Source organism: Lynx rufus, unplaced genomic scaffold, assembly GCF_022079265.1.
Source record: "Lynx rufus isolate CCGP_SWC_20201006 ecotype Redwood Valley unplaced genomic scaffold, mLynRuf1.p SCAF_14, whole genome shotgun sequence".
Lineage (NCBI taxonomy): Eukaryota > Metazoa > Chordata > Mammalia > Carnivora > Felidae > Lynx > Lynx rufus.
The window spans coordinates 24,897,218-24,920,595 of NW_025814828.1; the positions used below are offsets into that span (position 1 = coordinate 24,897,218).

Sequence of the window (23,378 nt, forward strand, 5' to 3'; positions counted from 1 at the left end):
GTGTATAGTGTAATGATTCAGCAGTTCTATACATTGCTCGGTGCTCATCATGATAAGGTACTCTTGGTCCCCTTCACCTGTTTTACGCATTCCAACCACCCACCTCCCGTCTGGCAACCCCAGTTTGTTGTCAGTATTTAAGATTCTGGATTTGTTGTTTATCTCGTTTTCTTTTTGTTTGTTTTGCTTCTTAAATTCCATGTGAGTTAAATCGTATGGTATTTGTATTTCTCTAATTTATTTCATTTAGTATTATACCCTGTAGGTCCATCCACATTATTGCAAATGGCAAAACCTCATTCTTGTTTATGGCTGAGTGTTACTCCATTGTGTATGTATACTACATCTCCTTTATCCATTTATCTACTGACGTACACTTGGGCTGCTTCTGTATATTGGCTGTTGTAAATAATGCTGCAGTAAACATTAGGGTGCATGTATCTTTTTGAATTAGTGTTTTAATTCTGTTTGCATAAATATCTAGTAGTGGAATTACTGGGTCATATGGTGATTCTTTAGTTGATTTTTTGAGGTCCTCCTTGCTGTTTTCCACAGTGACTGCACCAGTTTACATTACCACCAACAATATGTGAGGGTTCATTTTTTCCCACATCCTTACCAACACCTGTTTTGTTTTGTTTTGTTTTGTTTTGTTTTGTTTTGTTTTGTTTTGTTTTGTTTTTTTGTCTTTTTTTTGGCATTTTACAAACCTCCTTAATATCTGATGTTTTTTCAATTTAAATTCAAGTTAGTTAACATGCAGTGTAGTCTTGGCTTCAGGAGTAGAACCCAGTGATTCATCACTTACATGTAACACCCATTGCTCATCCTGAAAAGTGCCCTCCTTAATGCCCATCACCCATTTAACTCACCCCACTCCCCCCTCACCCCCATCAACCCTCAGTTTGTTCTCTGTATTTAAGAGTCTCTTATCATTGGCCTCCCTCTCTGTTTTTGTCTTATTTTTCCTTCCCTTCCCCTATGTTCTTCTCTTGTGTTTCTCAAATTCCACATATAGATGAACTCATACGATATTTGTCTTTCTCTGACTTACTGATTTTAGCCTTTCTGAGAGGTGTGAAGTGATATCTCATTGTGGTTTTGATTTACATTTGTGTGGTCTGGTGATGTTGAGCATCTTTTCATCTGTCTATAGGCCATCTGAATGTCTTCTTGGGAAAAATGTCTACTCAGGTCCTCTGCCCATTTTTTAACTGGATTATTTCTATTTTTGGTGTGAGTTGTGTAAGTTCTTTATATATTTTGGATATTAACTTCTTATCAGATGTATCATTTGCACATATCTTCTCCCATTCTGTAGGCTGACCTCCTCTGCAGTCAAAAATTTGCATGTAACTTTTGACTCCCCAGAAACTTAACTACTAATAGCTTACTGTTGACTAAAAGCCTTACCAGTAATATAAATTGTCAATTAGCACATATTTTGTGTATGTATTGTATACTGTATTCCTATAATAAAGTAAGCTTGAGAAAAGAAAATCACAAGAAGATGGGCCATCTGGGTGACTCAGTCGATTAAGCATCCAACTCTAGATTTCAGCTGAGGTCATGGCCTCATGGTCATGAGATCGAGCCCCATGATGGGCTGTTTGCTGGACGTGGAGCCTGCTTAAGATTCTCTATTTCCCTCTCCCTCTGCTCCTCCCTTGCTCTCACTCTCTGTCTCTGGAAGAAAAAGAAAGAAAGAAAGAAAGAAAGAAAGAAAGAAAGAAAGAAAGAAAGACCCAAGAAGAAATATATTTATAGTACTTTAGTGTAAAAACTGTATGTACAAGTAGACCTGCGCCATTCAAACCTGTGGTGTTCATGAACTGTTTACCTCCCAGCCCCTATTGCTTCTAGGTAAAGCCACATGACTAGTTCTCACCAATGAAGGGAAAGGAGGAACTGTCACTTCAGAGCCAAAGTAGTGAGGAAATGAATATTCTTTCTCCTGTTCTTACCACAGTAATTGCTTAGAGACAGAGAATGCCTATGCCCCATTGGAGGGAAAGAGCTCTTATCTCTAAATCACATCATGGGCGAAAGCTAATCACTGACCAGAACAATTCTCATTGCATGCTTCTGTGAGTGAGAAATGACCATCATTTAAGTTAAACCACTAAAATCCTGAGGTTTACTCTTACAGCTGCTAGCTTTTATCCTAAATAACACAGGCACATTTTGCTAATGCAAAGTCATTTGAATAAAAGATGATTATTGTCAAGTTATGAAAGATCTGAAAGGCAAACTGCTAAGCTGTACTCCCACTTTCCTGTCTGAATACCTCATTCTATACTTATTCTCCATCTGCTTTGCACATCCATCAGATCTCTGCATGTTCAGAGTCTACCTGTCTTTCAAGGTGCAAATCAAAAACCCATCCCCTCCAGTCAGCCTTCAGTGCTTTCCTCCTAGTTCAGGACAGTCCCTTCTTCGCTAGAGGTCAGATTGCTTCTGACGTTGTTTCTTCTATGCTTATTTGGCTGTTGGGCTATATTGACACTCTTTTTCAATGGCCTGTAACTTACTTGAGGTAAGGCTTCATCTTGTCTATTTTGGTTTTATCAGTAATTCTGCATTATTTAGTACATAGTATTAGATGATTAATGAGCAGTTTTTGAAATGTTGAATAAACAAAAGCTAAATTGGGTATGTATTTAATGAATGTATTCTAAATAATTCAGCTACATGTTATTTTAGTGTTAATCATAAACCTGTTATGTAAGTAATATTTTTACAGCTTTCAGCTTATACATAAAATAAGTTAAAATGTAACTATTTTGTTTAAAATTCTTTTTATAGTCATTATTATCAAATTAATCTATAATAATCCCAATGAGCTATAATAGCGGTTGTTTTCTTCATAGTAATTCAAATGATATCATTTTCTTTTAAAGTAAGCACAATATACTTTCTTATATAGGGTCAACTGAAGTGTTTTTAAAAGCTTGTAGAGTCTGGAGGTTCATTTACTTTTTTCCCCACTATTTTTATTTCAAGTTTCTATTTAAATTCCAGTTAGTTAACATATATAATGGTTTCAGGAGTAGAATTTAGTGACTTATCACTTAGATACAACACCCAGTGTTCATCCCAACGCATGTCCTCCTTAATGCCCATCGCCCATTTAGCCCATCCATCACCAACTTCCATCAACCCTCAGTTTGTTCTTTATCATTAACAGTGTGTTTTCTGGTTTGCCTCTCTCTTTTTATTTTCCTATGTTCATCTGTTTCGTTTCTTAAATTCCACATATGAGTGAAATCGTATGGTATTCATTTTTCTCTGACTGACTTACTTCACTTACCATAATACCCTCTAGATCCATCCATGCCATGGCAAATGGCAAGATTTCATTATTTTTTATGGCTGAGTAATATTCCATTGTGTGTGTATCTATCTAGTGTGTGTGTGTGTGTGTGTGTGTGTGTGTGTGTGTGTGTGTTTACCATATCTTCTTTATCCATTCATCAGTCAATGGACATTTGTGCTCTTTCCATAATTTGGCTATTGTTGATAATGCTGCTGTAAACATCGGGATGTACCAATTCATTTATAAAACACATAGTAAAATAGTTTAAAGTTGGAATCTTCCAAACGTAATATGAAAAAATAAATAGAATACCGAAACAGCTTGGAAGACTAATGCCAACAGAAGACATACCCCCTAAAAAGAAGAGGATAACAGAAAAATAAATAAATACATTTGAGAAAGGAGGTAGAAAGGGAGGAGAGAGAGTGAAAAAGAAAAATATGCCTGGTCTTCTTGTAGAGGGAGTGTTTCTTAAGCATTAATCTTGGAGAGTAAGAGAGAGAGAAAGGGAAAGGGAAAGGAAGAGAGGGAAGGAAGGAAGGAAGCATTTGTTACTAAGCTGTCTCTTTGCAGCATTATCTGTAAGGTGCAATATTAGAAATACTTTAAATGTTTAGAAAGTGAAAAGGAAAGGGACTTATCAATTATGTGAGGTAGTGCCATATAGTGGAAAGAGTCTGGATCAGAGCAAGGTGACGTTACATTATGGTCCTGTTTCCAACCTGATTTAGGCCAATGTTTTTAACCCAGACTTGTATCTTAGGGAACTCTATGACTCCTTCCAGGGCTAAAGTTTTCTAATGCAATAAAATGTTTAACAGTTAAAGCTATTCTGATATTTGCAAGTTTCCTGAATAGCATCTCTTCATCGTGTGGGGGAGGGCAACGCTATTCTTAAAAGAACAGAATCTCCAAAAGCCAATAAACCATTACTATTCTTTCAAGAAATGCTTATTGTGTGGATACTAATCTAAACCAGGATTTTTTTGTTGTTCCTAAAATGATACCATGGGCAAGTTAACTATTCACAGTTACTTCCTTTAGTCTAACTCAAATTGTGATGAGAGTTGAATTATATTTAGGCACCCAGCACAGTACATAGCATGTAATAGACTCTCGAGAAAAGCTTGTTTCCTCCCTCTGGCATATAAAATATAAAAGAACAACCAAATGAAAAACTAAAAGCAGCAATAAGTTAGCTACATGTCTATCCTTGTACCGAGGGGTTGTTTGACACCAGAATGGTCACAGTCAGTTTTCATTACTGTGATACAAACTGTAATAAAATTATATTTAAAGAATTATATAAGAGAGAAAAAATCAGTTAGTATTCCCTGGTTAATTTCAGACATAATAATTATGTAAGTTGGCTGTTATTAAGTAAACATCTCTTTAATGCAGATGAAAAGAGGATTGTGCTGCTGCTTCTTATGATGATGATGAAAACTAGCCTTTATGAATGCCTTCTGTATGCATGATTATAAGTACTTTGTATATTTTATCTGATTCAAACTGTATCATACGTGACATAATAGTTTAAAGTCACCTGTTTGTTGACTGCGTTTTACTGTCTACTGCCATTTGATGGATTCTGTAGATGTACTAAGTCCATTCTTCATTTCCTTTATAAAAACCAAGTTATTATTTGTGTAATGTTCTAAGCACTATGATAAATCAAAGAATGAAATATGCAGAGATCTCCTGGGGCAGTTGCATTGAGCAGAAGAGATAAATTATGCATGTAATAAGATGCAAAATAAAAAGTGCAGTGTGAAAGAAATGGATCATAAACAGTGGTAGGAATTCTGGGGTGGTCATAGAAAGTTTCCTGCACAAGTGGAATTTGAAGTTCTCCTTCAGGGAGAGCAAGAATTTGAATATGAAGGTGCTAAAAATTTTTTTTTAATCTGAACTTGATAAGAACTTTATTTAGATGAATTATTACAAAGAGTGGGGCAGTTGCAATAGAAGGAGGACTATTGTTATAGAGAGACCATACTGACCATAAGACCTGCACACCTCTCAGGGATTAGGCAAAAAGACTTTTTCTTTTACATAGAGGAGAAAACAGAGCTAGCAAGAACAGGGTGTAGGGAGGTGGTGTGAACAGAAATGGCATGATGGGAAAGCAGATCAGAGAAGGTTTTACCCTGAGGCCAGCCTACACTGTGGAAGGGCTATTAAGAAATGGCTTAGTGATGGCTCAGGATGAGGGTAGGTCAAAGTTGGGGGCCTGCGGGAAGGAGAGAATCTTAACCAAATTATAGCTAACAGGCATTTTGTTCTGGCTGATCAATGGGGACAGCAGTTTAATCATTTATGAAGCAAAGATGGGAATTTGGAGGGTCTGTGTCTGGCCTTGTCATAGGTCAACAAAGGAGCATCCCTGAGTTTTATTTAAGTCATATGGGGAAGTGTGGGTTTTTATGATAAGCTGTTGCCTAGAATACAAAAGGAGGGGGAAATTTCTTAAACTTTGCTTTTTTCTAGGATCATAGGTTTTGGGTAAAATTCAACATTGTCAGCGATGTGGGAATAATGAGGATTCCCTAATGAATGAGTTGTGCATGGGAAGGTTTCAGTTAGTCAGGAAGTCAAGATTTTGAAAGATTGCACTAATAAATAATAATAGTAATAGCACCTTATATCTGTGAACTCATTTAAATAATCATCACAACCATCCAGTGGCATGGGTACAATTGTTCTCCCATTTTATAGGCAAGGAATTTGAATTCCTTAAAGGTAGGTAACTTTGTCACTGCTAGTAAGACATACATCTGGGGCTGTGACTCATAAAGCCCTGGTCTCCCAGTAGCTGACCCAACCTCTTTTCATTACCTCGAACTATTCCTTTAATCCAGAGAGAGAGAGGGGATAAAACTCCTGGAATAAGGGAGATGGGACCTACGGTGATTTTCCCATTTCCAAAAACAATGGACTCAACAAATACATATATATGAGAGACGTTATGGGACACTAAAGAAAGAAGATTGTAGAATACTAGAAAATACAAATTTGGGTACAGCAGCAGCCAATGGAACTTCACAAAAGAAAATGACAATTAGGGAAGATTCTGGATGCAGAGAATAAAAAACCTCAGCTAGTCAGGACAGAAGGGGGCCTACTGCTTTGTGTGCTTTCTCTTTGTGTGGGAATGAGGATATGCGTGGACATTAGGGTCAACTTAACACTGTCATCTTTGTCGGCCCAGGTTTCCAAGCTTCATTCCGCCATGGGTGAGATTATGGCAGGCCTTGAGGTATGAGCAGTAGGTGGAAAATACCTACTGCTTTAGTCCTTAAGAGCATCTCTGAGCTACAAATCAGGCATCCCCACTAGTACAATTTAGCCTTCCAGAGTTAAGAACAATTGCTTAATCCAACAGGCATTTACCTGTCCTTCCCTTAACCAGCTACATTTGCGTTCATTTCTACTGTTCACAAGTACCATTGTTTTTCCTAATGATTATCTTGTGATTCAGTACATTTGGTCTAATGAGCCAGGGAATACATAACACATGGTGGAAAATTTTACTGAAAATATTGGTAACTATTTTGACACGTCAAGAATTGAATGAAGTTCATGTAGAGAGCATAGTTTATATAGCAGTGCTGATTGCTACAACCAACAGAGATTTTATTGGAAATGTAATAATAAAAGCATTTAACTTCTGCTGCGCGCATTCTATGCGTCTGGACCAATGGTAAGCACCTTCACATCCTTATTTCTTTTCATCTTCCTAGGCACCTATTAGTCAGGGATATGGTTTCTGCTTTATGGATGAACAAATTAAAGTTAAAAGAATTTAATCACTATGCTCATGAGTTTGTACTTTAATCCTTAGAGCCCAGTTTTGAACCTAGACCTCTTTGATTTAAAAAATGTTCTAAACTATTCTGTGAATCAATCACTCACATTTTTAAGGCTGATCAATAACAGCTCTGCTGCCTAATAGCTGTGTGACCTTGGGGAAATTATTTAACTGCTCTTTGACTTTGTTTCTTAATCTGAAAAGTGAGGGCAACCATGTCTTCATCATAAGATCGTTGTGAAGATTAAATAAATAATATGTGTAAAGTATTTAAAAGACCTACATAGCCACCATTTTCATATACATTAGCTGTAGTTATTGATGATGATGATTGAGATGACAGTGAAACCGTGTTCTTTCTTAAAAACTCAGAGTGAAGAGCCACACTCAGTGTCTCAGTGTGACTTTGTGTGCTCCAGCAGCAGGATTGATTATATTTGTGTACATATTCTTTGTTTCCCCATACTCTTGTACCAGCTTAATTTAAATAAAAACCACAGGGAATTAGGAGCATTGGTTTACTCAAAATTGCATTCACATGTAATTTTTTAAAACATAAATTGAGAAAACTCCTTTGTGTCTATGTTTGAACTTCTCTGACTTCCTAAAATAAAATTTAGATTCGATCTCAGAGGACAGGGTGGCATCTTTGACAACTGGATTTTAGGAAACTTAAAAAAACAAACAAACGGGATTTGAAAAGCCAACATAACATTGAAGAGGAAGAACAAATCTGAAAGCCTGATACTATAGGACTTTGATACTTACTTACTCTTTGGTATGTATTTACCCAGAGGAGTTGAAAACTTTTGTCCACATACAAGCCTACACACACATCTTATACCAGCTTTATTCATAATTGCCAAAAATTGGAAGCAACCAAGACATCCCTTCAATAGGTGAGTGGATAAATAAATAAACTGTGGTACAGTCAGATGATAGAAGATTATTCAGTTCTAAAAGGAAATTAGCTATCAAGCCACAAAAAGACATAGAGGAAACCTAAATGCATATTACTAAGTGAAAGAAGTCAGTTTGAAAAGGGTACATACTATATGATTCCATCTATATGATATTTTGGAAAAGGCAAAACTATGGAGACAATAAAAAGATCAGTGGTTGCCAGAGTTAAGGGTGGGGAGCTAGAGGTGAAGAGACAGAGCACAGGAGTTTTAGGGCAGTGAATATTCCCTGTATGATACTATGTTATACATTTTTTGTGTGGTTTCATATTTTTATTTAAATTCTAGTTAGTTAACACAAGGTTTGCTATACACCGGTCCAAACTGATAGGATGTATAACACCAAGAGTGAACCCTAAGCTACGCTATGGACTTCGGGTGATTATGAGGTGTCAGTGTAGGTTCATGTTGTGATAAGTGTGCCACTATGGTGGGGGATGTTGTTGATGGGGAGGCCGCGCATGTGTTGAGAGAGAGGGTGTATGGGAAATCTCTGTACCTTCCTTTCAATTTTGCTGTGAGCCTAAAACTACTCTTAAAAAATAGTCTTTTATAGCAAAATAAGTAAAGAAATTACATATCATTGCCCTGGTGTAAAGAATCAAGATTACTAAAATGCAAGAAAAATTTACTCATATTTCCCATTTGTATGGAACATAGAGATATTAACACTGTCTTGACTTACTTGCTCCCTATGGTGGTCAGGCTGCATGGAGCCTGAGCTGAGCCTGAGTTTTCTCATCTAAAATACATGTTGATAGGTGTGCATTGTGATTAGAGATCAAACAGGTCAACAAAGAAGTAGCAGGGAAAGGACTGAGGTGCAGAAACAAGGTTCTTTCCTAGAAATTTAAAGGTAGATTGAAGGAAAAGTCACTTAAGGTTGTGATTTGTCTGAATATTGGTAGTAGTGCTATGTGCCTCAGCACAGGCTTTAAATAGCCCTTGGAGTTTGTGACAACTTTATGCTCTGATAAGTATGTATTTGTAGATAATTCAGGCTGAGATTAAAGGTTTGCAGCAGGGGGATGAATGGATAAAGATGCGGTATGCATATACAACGGGATATTACTTAGCCATGAAAAGAATGAAATCTTGCCATGAGTAATGATGTGGATGGAACTAGGCAATATTATGCTAAGAGAAAGAAATCAGTCTGAGAAAGACATACCATACCATACCATACCATATGATTTCACTTATATGTGGAATTTAATAAACAAAACAAATAAGCAAAAGGGGAAAAAGAGAGAGACAAGCCAAGAAACAGACTCTTGAAAACAAACTGATTGTTACTAGAAGAGAGGTAGGTGGGGGAATGGGTTAAATAGGTGATGGGGATTAAGGAGGGCACTTGCTGTGATGAGCACCAGGTTTTGTATGAAAATGTTGAATCACTATATTGTACACCTGAACCTAATATATTGTATGTTAACTGGAATTTAAATTAAAAACTTTATTAAAATGTTGCCAACAACAACAACAACAACAAGAAAAAGGTTTGCAGCAGGGGTTGCATAAGATATTGTGAAAATGGTACTGAACGTGATCTTAAATATCTTATTTTTTAAAATTCTGAGTTCAGTTCAAGTGTAGAAATCTTCATAGTCACAAAGGTCAGCAATGAAACCTTCTCATCACTGCTCAGCACTGATGAGCGTTTCATACACACATATACCCTCCCATCTCTTTCATCCATCAGCCAGTCCTTGGTTCTCTGCTGTCACTTTTATAAACATGCATGCACACACGCTCACATTCATACTCACACACTGACAATCCCAGACATAAGCCCTTATTGCTTTAAATTACTTTTACTTCTCAGAAGTATGAAGATCATGCATCAGGCAGACTGGAAGGTCTTCTGATGCTCAGATTCAGCTATTTTCATCATTGATCTACTTCACTAAGAACAGATCTCAGAGAATTAAATATTTTAAATATAAAAAATTAAACTAAATTCATTTAGGAGTCCCACTATATCCTCTGTGTAGCTATGACGTTTATTTCTTGCTGCCTTGCGGCTGAGCATAAAAGAGCAAATAGTGGCCTCTCTCTCCAGTCCATTCTGACTAGAAAAATGATCACACAAACAACTACTGATTTGTGCTTGGTTAAAAAGAAAAGATTTCCATTCTAGAACACAAAATGAGTAAAAACAATCTAATTCTGTTTAAGGATGATACTGATTTCTTCTGTATCTTTGAAACAAAAAAATAAGTAAGATACAATTTACACAACCACAGGTTTGAAGAAATTGGGTCCTGAATACTATGATCAGGGCATCTTTCTGTTGCCACCTTTCCTACCTCAAAACGATTCTCCACATTGTGAAAAACAGATGCTTAAAAGCCATCAGTAACTCACTCCACATTACTCAGAGTCCCAAATATTTAGTTGGTTTATCAAACCATCAATCATTTGTCCTCACTCACACCCCATCTCCCTTACAAACTACGAGTTTGTGTTCTCGTAGTGTCAAGGCACATCTGTTTCACACACTTTTATAGTTATATATTTATTTTCAAAACTTTTTTTAACATTTATTTTTGAGAGAGAGAGAGACAGACAGAGTGTGAGCAGGGAAAGGGCAGGGGTGGGGGACACAGAATCCGAAGGAGGCTGCAGGCTCTGAGCTGTCAGCAGAGGGCCCGATGCAGGGCTCAAACCCACGAACTGTGAGATCTGACCTGAGCTGAAGTCCAACGCTTAACGAACTGAGCCACCCAGGCGCCCCTATAGTCATATATTTAAAGTAATGTCTCTCAGACTTTGATATGCATAAGAATTATGTAGAGATCTTGTAAAAATGCAGATTGTGATTCCGGCTGATGCGGTTGCTGCAGGCCCCAGACCACACACTAAGTAACAAGGGCTTAGAGTCTATCTGCTTCTCTGGACCTGGGGACAGGATCCTCAGAGCCTGAATCACAGCAGGCCCTGAATTAACAGCCACTGAATGAATTTCAAAAGCAACAGAATCTCGACAATATAACATTTTCATTTTAAAATACAAGCAGTGCTTACAAATAACCATTTGAGAAGAACTTTGTTAACTTCCTTCCCTCCTTCTGTATCTTGGTACATCCATCTGTTCTTCCTGTCTCTTTGCCTCAAAGTTCACTGGTATCTGGAATTTCTACCCAATCCCCTGCTTTTCCTGTATTCCTTTTACACCCTGGAGGCATTTTCAATGATAGCACTTCTGAAAATAAAAAGTAAAGGAAGCCAGCATAGAGAGATGAAGAAAAATGAACCTCTGTTCTCCTCTTCAGATACCAGTTGAGTTACTTTCTTGTTTCTCCCAATCTAACCTCTTTGGACCCCATCAGACCATTTATCAAAGAATCCCAAACACATCCCTAGACTCCACTTTGGTATCGTAATGCTCAACACTGGTGTCTGTATGTTCCTCGGGAATGGAAATGAACCTTTTATCAGTCATTTATTTATAGAAAGACTTGTCTTTTAACATCTAAGTAAAGATTTGATCATGTTTTGAGCCTATAAATATATTTTTAGATGCATACTTACCCAGGGCTCGGGGGAGAGAAGGCATGTAGTCATTTTGTTCCAAATGCTTATAGTTGGGTGTATTGTGAAAATGGAAAAATGAAAATTGTCATAAACTCCCTTTGGTCCCCTTACCACCTATATACCCAGCCCTTGTCTCAAATACTTGGAGCAGTCACTGTAGCAAAGGAGGAAATTGGTGAAAACATTTTATGAGATAATAATTTTCCTACCAGGTGGACTGTCTTTTAGTAGTACAGGCACTGCTCTTCTCCTGTTAGGGTTAGACATGCTTCCAAACAGACAAAAACCATCAAGTAAAGCATTGTTTCAGGGAGATAATGTGTACTCAGAAACCTTGACACTTGTGGTTTTAGGAAACCATAGATTGACTTTTCTACTAGGACGTACAAATCTTTGTTGGGCTTCAAACTTATTTAATGTCCAAAGGAATAGTATAAGAAAGAAGGTTAATTGGTCTGGATTTCTATGTAAAACTTACGGTATAACTTACAGAGCATATGCTTTCTATCCTTCTCTCTCTCTCTGGGATGTAGTCTATATCTACATGATAAGTAAAATGTGTATTTGTATTTCTATATCCATATATCTAATTCATATCTTCCATGTTTGCATTTCATGTATATATGTATGTGTATATGTGTATACTCTATATTTTCTTTTTTTTAATTTTTTTTTTTTTTTTGAGAAATAGAGAGCGTGAGTGGGGCAGGGGCAGAGAGAGGGAGACACAGAATCTGAACCAGGCTACAGGCTGTGAATTGTCAGCGCAGAGCCCCATGCGGGGCTCGAACTCATCAACTATGAGATCATGACCTGAGCCGAAATCGGACACTTAACCTTTTGAGCCACCCAGGAGCGCCTATATTTTCATTTCTTGACAGCTGAGGTATGAAAGATATCAGAAGAAAACCTCTTGGTAAATGTGTAGATTTGGCCACTAGCAAGATATTAGACATAATATAAATTTCATACTAAAAATGCCATCCCCCAAATACAAGGAGAATAGAACAATTATACCAGGGTGTGAATTCTAGCAAATTAAAAGAAGTATCTGCATGATCTATATTTCTAATTATCTGACAGAGTGCTGTTAATAACTTTTCTGGAAGCCACAAGCACAGCAGTAGCACTTAATTATGATGTAGTCTTAAAATATAACACAATGCACTTTTTCTATGGCCTTCAAGATCACATTGGCAGCAAAGCCTACCATAATGAACTGTCCCGAAGCCTCAAGATGCTGTTTTCAGCAATTTTGCGTTTGAGTATTCAGATTCTACAGTGTGAGAAATCTGACTTGAATGTGCTCCACCACAGTAACTTCAGAATATTCACATTTTTCCTTTTCTTCATTTAAGGCCAGGTTCATAAAAAAGCATATGGAATATTGCACATAAATAGCTATCGTGAGCTAAGAACTGGATACAACCTCAAGATTATTCAGGACAGGCTGATGATTATTTTGCCCAGTGGATTTCTTTTTGCTGCAACACACACATTAAAAAAGGGCCTTCACATTTCCCATGGTTCTCAGTGGTGAACTCACCAGCCTATAATTAGCAGCGCACAGTTATTCAATCATCTGTTTGCAGTCAAGAAAATACATCATTCGTTTTCTTTTGATATTTTGTTTCACATCATGTAATCGTATGTCTAAAGCATTAATAAAATTGTAAATTACACATTTGAAGATTAGATCAGAGAAAATCTCTTAGACATTCTGGCATTCTCTGTAATTTTGTTCCTTTTGCAGATGTTGGACCCATTTTGCTACTTGTTTCATTTTAATCTGAAAAAGTCCACAAAAGAGAGAAAAGGAAAAGTTAAGTCTTCCTAAAAAGGACTATTATGCTAAATACTAACTACCAGAATAAGTCATCATTCATGGGAATTAGGAGGAGCCCCCTTAAATGTGCCTATGCTATTTTTTTAAGATTTAAGATATTTTACTTCAATTTAAATTCACCACTAACCTGTGTCACTTTTTAAAAATTATAGGAATTTTTTCCCACACAGGTTTTTTTTTCTTAATATATCAAGTGAGCACTTAACTGCTCTTTTTGGAGTCACTCTAGGGTGTTGCATTAATTTTAGCTGTAGGATAACAATAAAAAGTAATTTCAGTTAACCACAAGATAACTTAGGGGCCTCATAAATGAAAACACTTTTCTGAATGCCAATTGTTGAAGATAGCCTTAACGTTCCCTCAGCTTGACTAACTTGAGACAGACTGCTTCATGGTTATAGGCCCCTCATCTCCCTATTCTTAGAGCATTAGCTTTAGAAAACTTGAAATTATCAATTCTTCCCTGCCCCTTTGAGGTGTAAATCATCTCCTAGACTCTTGCCAGTTTTGTATCTCAGGGATGTCTTTCTCAAAGACTTGGGAGCCTTCCCTTTGATAGGTCATCATTAAGGGAGCTAAGGCACCCTCTCTCTAGAGTTCGTGAGGGAGTAAGTCTAACTTTAATAGATAAATGCCAATTAGCAAACACAGATAGCCTAATCACATTGATGGATCCCCTTTCCCGGTGTCCTTCAGTACTTTTCTACTAGCTCATCCCAGTGCTTAAAACCTCTTTCACCTTTTGTTATGGTGGAGTTGAGTTCTTTCTTGCCTACTGTGGTTGTCTTTCATAAAGTCTTCCTTGCCTGTTTAAGTCTGTCTGGTGCATTTTTCCTAAGACATTATTTAGACTTCAAGTTTCCTGTAAGGATCTGGATCAATGTAAATAGATTTTTTAAAGGGTTTTAATGAATATTCTAAGACCTAGAAATGCCTTATCTACCTGCAATTACTGTGTCTTACCCTTTTAAACCATACTACATTTTTTGCCTACTTTTATCATTCATGGTGGAAATATTCCTAAAATGTAATAAGCCTATTTTTTTCTCAACATGAAGACAACTTTGTTTCTCAAAGTGAAAATTGTTGTGTTTATGTGTGTGTGTGTGTGCGCGCGCGCGTGTGTGATTAAGCAAAACTACACGTGTTAAAAATGTAAACGGTGAAAACCAGAGATTAAAGGAATGTTTCCCAGCCTTTTCAGAAAGGCTGAGATTCTAGCCACCCTCCCCCATGAGATTTTAAAACCATGGATATATGGTATATCTGTTTATATACTGTGGTTTTTGGAATGCCATAAACCACTGTAATAGCCAAGATTTCTTTGCCCCTCAGGAACCAGTTTTTGCACTCATGGGGTGATAATGCCTACTGTAAATGAATGGATAAAGCACAAAGTAAAAATCACCTAAAATCCCACAACACAGAGGTGACTACTGTTTGCATTTAGACAAACATCCTTGCATATATCTTAATATTTTATATCCTTTCTTTTATTCATTCTTCTACTTCAATAGCGTGATGTAGAAATATTTCCATATTAATTTAGACATCATCCTCTTCAAGTATGTCCCATAATTTATTTAATCGGTTACCTCTGGCACACCTTCTTTCTTTTTCTGTGTTGGAGTTTTAAGTAATGCTATGATCATTATCGTGCCACATCATTTTTACACATTTGATGAGATTTTTTGGTTGAAGATAGCGTATGATAACTTTATGTAGAAAAATATGAAAAGTAGGCAAAAGAAAACAAACACATGATACCAGGATGTCTAAATGAACTAAACTACTATAAAAAATGCATAAAGATAACACATTCTTATAATGTATCTTAGATTGACAATGTTCTTTTAATTTGAGCATGATAAATGAGCTGAGTGCAGAAAAGAAGATTGCATTATATGTAAAATTTGGATGATGATATGTAGAATGTGTATTTTGTATATCATAAGGAAATAGTATGTAGAAGCTTTATATTTAACAACACAATATATTGTCTTGCATGTATAGTAAACCATTGCCCTACCACTCTTTCTTCCAAAAAATCTCCCCCAAACTGTTATTGGTGGGGAAAGGCGCATCTGTCCATAAAATTTATTTGTAAACACTTAGACTTTGTTTCTGTCCATATGCAACCATGTGGACATAGGCTGTCTATCATGTAAAGTAAGTAATTGAATTTCTCATTTTCCAAGCTCACAGTTTTATGTGTATTCATATCTTTCATTTGCCAGTTTTAAACTTAAATATATACTTTCATTTTATAAAACTAAAATAACCCTTGTGGAAGATGTAAGCAACAGCATGCAAATGAGCTCTTTGGTGCTGTTCTTAGGCAGTATTTACTCACTGTTCACCTTGTTGTCTACAAAACAGGGAAATGCATGATGTGATATCTTTAGAAATAATTTCTGAAGGTATAATTTCTGGACAAAAAAAAGGCATGTCTGTTTATTTTTTTAAATAAAATTTCCGAAATATCTTGCAAAAAATCTTTGCCAGTTTACATTCCTTCATATTTTGCATGAGAAAACACTTGGGTAGTACCAATTTTTTAAATCTCTGCAACACTTATACACACAAGTGAATCCCCAATATTGTTTTCATTTTATATTATTTAATAACTAATTGGGTTGAGTTTTTTAATGAGAATATTGACTATTTGTATTTTTTAAATCTTTTTATTTTAAGTTTATTTATTTATTTTGAGAGATAGAGAGGGAGAGAACAAGCAGGGCAGTGCCAGAAGGAGGGAGAAAGAGAGAGAATCCCAAGCAGACTCTGCACTGACTGCTCGGAGCCCAATGTGGGGCTCGAACCCACAAACCGTGAAATCATGGCCTGAGACGAAACCAAGAGTCGGATGCTTAACCGACCGAGCCACCCAGGTGCCCCTTGACTATTTGTATTTTGAAAAGAGATTTATCTGATCTTAGAACTTTCAGCAGGTTTTTTTTCTTTCTTTTTCATTTCTTATTAAACATACTATTACCCACAATATAATCATCATGTGTAATAATTTACTGTAATTTTACAGTCATGCTTGTGGGAACTCTATAGGACTCTGTGTCCTTTCATTTTGCAAATGATTTTGCTTCCTTCTAAATTTACTCGTAAGTGTAAACGAAGTTTATGACAACTGTAGATATATTGATGTATATGACTTATTATTCATACATATTACTATTCTTAAAATATATCTCATAATTTATGCAGAGGTGTTCAGAAAAAATAACATTTAAAATAATTGCAGTTCTTTCATGATCACAGGTATTTTTTTATATATTTAAGGAGAACTCTAACATTCTCATACATTTTTTCATACTGAAAGTTTGAAGCTTCTCAATTCCCTTCACTTCTTACTTTTTCTCTATGGACTTTGAACTGACATTTTTGACTTTTTTTCATCTTTATCTTTTTTAAAAGTGTCATTAGACTGAGACAATACAGCATTTTTCTCTAAAGTGGTACTTTTAAAACAGATCTTATGGGAAGACGAATGTCACAGAGATAACAAGGAGAGTGTAAGCACACACATGGCTCTGCTTCCACTTAGGCTCATTTCACTTATTTTTAGGGGCTCGTCATGTGAAGCAATACCTGTCTTCGTATGGGCACATTTTTGTTTTATGCCAACCACTGCCCATTTCTCCAAGTTTATTAATAAGACTTGTTACTGATACAGTTTACTCCCATGCTCATGTAAATTCTGATGTTTCCCCAGTATTTTGAATATGATAATCCATACCCAGAAAGGAAAATGAAAGCCAGTAATTGTGCTTTGGTTTCGATGACGCTTTTTTGAGAATTGTCTAAATAAGTTGACAGGATTTCATTCAACCTTATGGGGAATGAGGTACTGTTGCATAGGTAAACCTTAAAAACATCATGCTCCGTGAAAGAAGCAAGTCACACGAGACCACCTATTGCACGATACCCATCTGTATGAAATATCCAGAGCAGGCAAATCCATAGAGACAGAAAATTAATTAGTGGCTACCAGGAAATGGTGTGTGTGGGAGGACCTTTAGGAGGTACTCATTATTATTTTAATTTATATGTTAGCTCCATAAATGCATTTGGACTTTTACTCAAATAGAATCGCATACCATACAATTTACTATTTTAACCAGTTCAGAGTGTAGAGGTTAGTGGATTTTAGTATCCAGTAGTCCCCTTCTTATCCATGGAGGGTACATTTCAGTACCCCCACTGGATGTGTTAAACTGTGGATAGTACCAAACCCTATATATGCTGTTTTTTCCTATAAATACATACCTGTGATAAAGTTTAATTTATAAGTGAGGCACAGTAAGAGAGTAACAACAGTAACTAATAATAGAAAAGAACAATTATAATAAGAATATACTGTAATAAAAGTAATGTGACTCAACTTTCTCTCAAAATCTTATTGTACTGTACTTACCCTTCATCTTATGATGATGTGAGATGATAAAATGCCTATGTGATGAGTTAAAGTGAGGTGAATGATGTAAGCATTGTGACCTAACATTAGGCTATTAGTGACCTTCTGATTATATGTCAGGAAAATCATTTGCTTCCAGAACATACTTGACCCTGAGTAACTGAGACCATCAAAAGTGAAACTGCAGATAAGTCGGGGAGGGGACTACCGTATGCACATTATCCTGCAACCATCATCATTGCCTAATTCCAGAACATTTCCATTATTCTAAAAATAAACCCTATACCTCCCAGTCCCACCGTACTCCTACTTCCTGTCTGTATGATTTGTCTATTCAAAGAGAATCATACAAGAGGTGGTATTTTGTGACTGGCTTCTTTCACTTAGCATGTTTGTAAGGTTCATCCTTAGAGCTTATAGCAGTACTCCATTACATTTTATGGCTAAATAATATTCCATTGCACCAACGTAATATATACTGTTTATCCATTCATCATTTGATGTGCATTTGGGTTGCTTCTGCTTTTTAGCTATTAGGAATAATGCTCCTGTGAAAATTTGTGTGCACATTTTTGTGCAAACATGCTTTGAATTCATGTAGGTATATACCTAGTAGTGAAATGGCTGTGTCATAGGTAACTCTGTTGAACTTTTTGAGGAAATACAAAACTGTTTTCCATAACAACTGTACCACTTGACGTTCAAACACTACAAATCATATGTTTATGGTGTATGAGGGCTCCAGTTTCACAACATGTATACTGACTTGTTGTTTTCTAGTTGTTGTTGTTTTTTTTTTTTTAATTTTAGCCATTCCGGCGAGTGTAAAGTGGTATCACATTATTATTTTGTGCATTTGTTTTTAAATTGCTCACGGTACAAATGCGTCTGTGCTTTAATGAATGAAATGCATGATATCAAAATTATATAACCATTCTTGATGCATGCTGTGTATCTTTTGGTGTGCTACAAGGAGTTGATGATTGTTCTGTATTATATTTATGAAAGAAAAAAAACTTCATGGTAAAATTGAGGATCAGATTATATGTATTAGGCTTTAACCTAAATCACTTTTTACAGCTAATTATTTCAACCCCTGAAAATCTATCTTTATTAAATTTGCAAAAGTAGCTTTAAGAGAATTGTGCTAATAGACTTCTATGTTAATGGACTGGCCACTCTGGTTCTCAGTGCCTACTGTCTGTAGTGCCCAGAAAAGGGAGCGCTATAAATCATCCTTATTTATAACCTTTCTTGACCTGAAATTCCATTAGTGAGAGGAAAAAAGCAGCTTCTCATTGAAAAATATATTTACATAATATCAGTATATAAACCATCCTTTCAGAGTAAGTTAAACTCCTCTAGAAATTTCATTAACTCTGTTAGACTGATAGTCATTAAAATAAATACGTGTTCATGAAACATTTTGCTTCCCTGGAGGCATGAGAATAAAATGATAAAACTAATTAAAACAATGGAGGGAAAGAGGGAGAAAGAAAATCACACTAACAGTATCTAGGTTTTAGATTTTCCTTATAGATAAACAAAAGTAATCTCTTTGATTTGGGTTTTATTATAATGATTTCAATCTCCTTTCAAAAGTGTTGTTCAAAATGACTTACTTTTGATAACAAAACTGAGACTCTTACTACTATCTTTTCAGGAACTCTCCTAATAGGGCATTTGAAAAGGCTTTTATTTTACTAGGTACAGTGATCTTGCATGCATTTTTATTCAAGTACCTAGGAAAAAGCAGTTATGGCCAAGCTGGTAATTGACAAAAGTTGTGAGAACGTCTGAAGAAAAAAATGTAAAAAGAATCCAAACATCTTACAACAATTTGCATACCCCCCTTTTCTTACTCATTGGCCTGGGAGATGACACCCAGAAGGGTGACAGAGAGGAGCAGGAACCTCCCCTTCTCTGTGATAAGTCCATAGGGAGAGCCGTCTTCCAGGGATGGCTAAAACTTTTTAGTTCTGGTGGATAAAGACTTAAGCTGCTTGAAAGTGAAATTAAAATTTCCTGGAGTGACTGAGGGCAAAATCGTGAATTAAAGAGAGTTAACAAAGAAAATACACAGATTACTCTGTAAAGGTCCCAAATGAGATCTTAGGTATTATATTACAATTGGAAGATACTGTGGTATTTAAAATTATTTCTGTGTTTCACTATTTTAATAAAATGTGTCATGTGTGTTGTATAATTGTTAAAGATTCTTGCTCTCTGTTCTTGATCTCTTTCATGAGAGTGATTTGTACTATGTAATTTTGGCAGAAATTTCTCCTAGTAGCAAGCAGAGGGTTTCACAGTAAAATTTTAAGATATGTATAAATATGTAAAAATTTTGTCTGAAAATGCACAATTTTTCAATCACAGCAAATATGAGAATTATTTTCTCTTTATTCTTTACTATATGTGCCAGCATTACTTGATCTGTGGGCCTTTTTATAAATCTCATGATGCCTCCCCACCCCCAAATTGTAACATCTCAGGTTTTACAAATTCTACATTCAGTTACTAAGTTACACAGTTATGTTTAACAATACATAGTTATTAACCATTATTACTGAGACTGATTTATATCAAAATAATGCAAAATGAGGACACAGTTCCAATATGCACGAGTTTCCATTAGCAGAGTACAATCATGTTATTTGTAGATAGGGACAGGTTTATCTCTTCCTTTCCCACCTCTATGCGCTGTGTTGAATCAGAGTGGTGAGAGCAGATGTCATTGCCTTGTTCTTCATTTTAAGAGGAAAGCATTCGCTCCATTCTGTCTTTCACCATTAAGTGTAATGCTAGCTGCAGGTTTTTGTAGATGCACCTGATCCAGTCGAAGATGCTCCCCTCTATCTCTCTATTCTTACTTTTCTAAAAGTTCTTATCATGTGTGGGAATTGGTCCATTTCAGTTGCCAAATTAATATATGTAGAATTCCTCATAGTATTCTCTCATTATCCTTTTGATGTTTGCGGGGTTTGTAGTGACTGTGATTGTTTCATTCTTGATATTAATAATTGGTGTCTTCCATTTCATTGTCACTGCTGCTAGAGCTTTGACAGTTTTATTGAGCTTTCCATAGAACATTGATTTTCTCAATTGCTTTTCTGTTTCAATTTCATTCATTTTTGTCTTTGTTTTATTGTTTTCTTCATTCAGCTTGCTTCGGGTTCATTTTGATATGTTTCTAGATTCTTCAGGTGGGAGTTTAGATTATTGTTTTGAGATTTTTTTCTTTTTTCCAACCTATGCGTTTAGTGCTTTCAGATTTCCTCTTAGCACTGGTTTGGTTTTATCCCATAAGTGATTACAAGTTGTGTTTTCATTATTACTTAGTTCAATGTACTTTTTTAAGTTTTTATTTAAATTCCAGTTAGTTAACATACAGTGTAATATTTGTTTCAGGTGTACAGTATAGAGACTTAACACTTCGACACAACATCAGGTGCTCATCACAAGTACACTCATTAATCCCCATCACCTGTTTAACCCATCCCTCCCACCTGCCTCCCCTCTGGTTCACTGTATTTTTGATATTCATGAAGACTCATTATTTGACCGATAAATTATTTAGTAGTATAGTTTTTAGTTTCCAAATGTTAGCAGATTTTCCTATTGCTGTTAACTCATTTTTAGTTTGATTCCATGGTGGTCAGAGAGCACACTTTGTATGATTTCATTTTTTTTTTAATTTGTTGAGGTTGCATGATGCAAGACATAGTCAATTTTGGTATGTGTCCCATGGTAACTTAAAAAGATTAGGTTTTCTGATGCTTTGTGTGGCTAATTCTATAAATGATCATTACATACCATTGACTGATGGCATTCTACCAAGTCAGTAGATTTGAATCTCTAGTTCTTGAAGAATCGAACCCTATATACAGTTGGTGCTTAATAAAGGTTTGTTGGATTTCATAGACCTGCTGTACTTGTACCCTCATTTCTGTCATCTGTTGTCATCTGCCATGGGATTTGACTAGGCAGGCTATAGTGATAATGCTGCATAACAAACAACCCAAAAGCACAGTTTGCTGTACCCATCGTTTATTTCATAGTCACAGGTCTATAGCTTGGCTGTATTTTGACTGATTGTGTCTGTTCTTGTCTGATCTGTACTGAGCTCTGCTGGATTCCATGTTTTGGGTTAAATTCAAGTCTCTTCCTTAGACTTTAATTTTTGGATCCATGCTGAAAGGAGCAGTAGCTTTCCAGAGCATATTCTTTACATGACAAATGATGGAAGGTCCAGGAGAGTTGGTAGAAATAGGGAATAACTCTCCAAGGCTCAGCTGATAATGGCAGAGTACCACTTTCATCCATGTTCCATTGTCCAAAGGGAGTCATAGCAATGTCTAAAGCAAATGTTTGAAAATGATATGTGTACTCCCCCTACTCTGGTAGGAGTCACCTCAAAATTATAGGGCAAAAGTCATGGATGAATAATTCTATTACAGTGAGGGAGTGAAGAATTAAGAAGCAATGGTCCAATTTACTTCTGATTTACTTTCTGGATCTGTAATACTTACTATCTTACACAGGGATGAAAATGAAAATTAACCCTTCGCATGAGAAGGTGGGGAATCTTTATTTGATTTATAAACTATAAAGGATATTTCCCTTTGACATACAATGAAGTCTTATACATTGTGTTTTGGAGAATTTGAAGAAATAGCTTTAGTCAACTAATGAGAAAGTACTTCAGAATATAGTTAATATTACATCAAAGGCAATGTATTTTTTATTTTTTATTTTTAAGTGTATTTATTTATTTTGAGAGAGAGTGAGAGAGAAACAGAGCAAGAGCATGAATGAGGGAGGGACAGAAAAAGAGAGAGAGAGAGAGCCAGAGAGAGAGAGAATCCCAAGCAGGCTCCATGCTCTCAGCACAGAGCCCAACATAGGGCTCAATCCCACAACTGGGAGATCATGACCTGAGCTGAGATCAAGAGTCAGATACTTAACCAACTGAGCCACCCATTTGCCCCAAAGGCAATATATTTTCAAATCTAGACTATATTTTCTAATTATTTTGGTTTGGAACTATAGGTGGGCATTTGGTTTGGATAATTTTTTGGGGGAAAAATCCTTTGTAAGCTTGCACAGCTAAGCTAGATACAGTAACCTAAGTAGAGTTCATCTTTATCAGTTTGACTTGTGTGTGTGTGTGTGTGTGTGTGTGTGTGTGTGTGATGAAACATATGTACTTGCCATTTATTTTTGGAAACCTTCTAAGGTGTCTGTGAGTTAGAAATATAGAGACTATTTGGTATCTTTCAGTTGGTCATCACAATACCATAGGATGATACACGTCCAGGATTTTTCAGGTCACAATTCGAATTTTATTTGAAGAGACACAATAGTCATTAAAAATACAACAAAGAAAACTCTGGGGACAGAATTCTTAATTTAAATCCAGAACAGGCATGTGGCACCTGATATTTCATGTACTCACAGAGTGACAGAACTTTTCT

The 23,378-nt window shown here is 36.1% G+C and overlaps 1 protein-coding gene and 2 non-coding genes across 3 annotated transcripts in view; 1 reads left to right on the plus strand and 2 right to left on the minus strand.

The window, feature by feature from the left end:
- IL1RAPL1 (interleukin 1 receptor accessory protein like 1) overlaps nucleotides 1-23,378 on the plus strand; it is a 666,390-nt gene that overhangs the window by 135,234 nt on the left and 507,778 nt on the right. The gene's annotated exons all lie outside the window — the stretch shown is intronic.
- On the minus strand, nucleotides 9,666-9,735 carry LOC124509722 (small nucleolar RNA U2-30). The gene has a single exon (XR_006961500.1). It is a non-coding gene; the product is annotated as a small nucleolar RNA U2-30 (small nucleolar RNA).
- Nucleotides 9,909-9,988, minus strand: LOC124509723 (small nucleolar RNA U2-19). The gene has a single exon (XR_006961501.1). It is a non-coding gene; the product is annotated as a small nucleolar RNA U2-19 (small nucleolar RNA).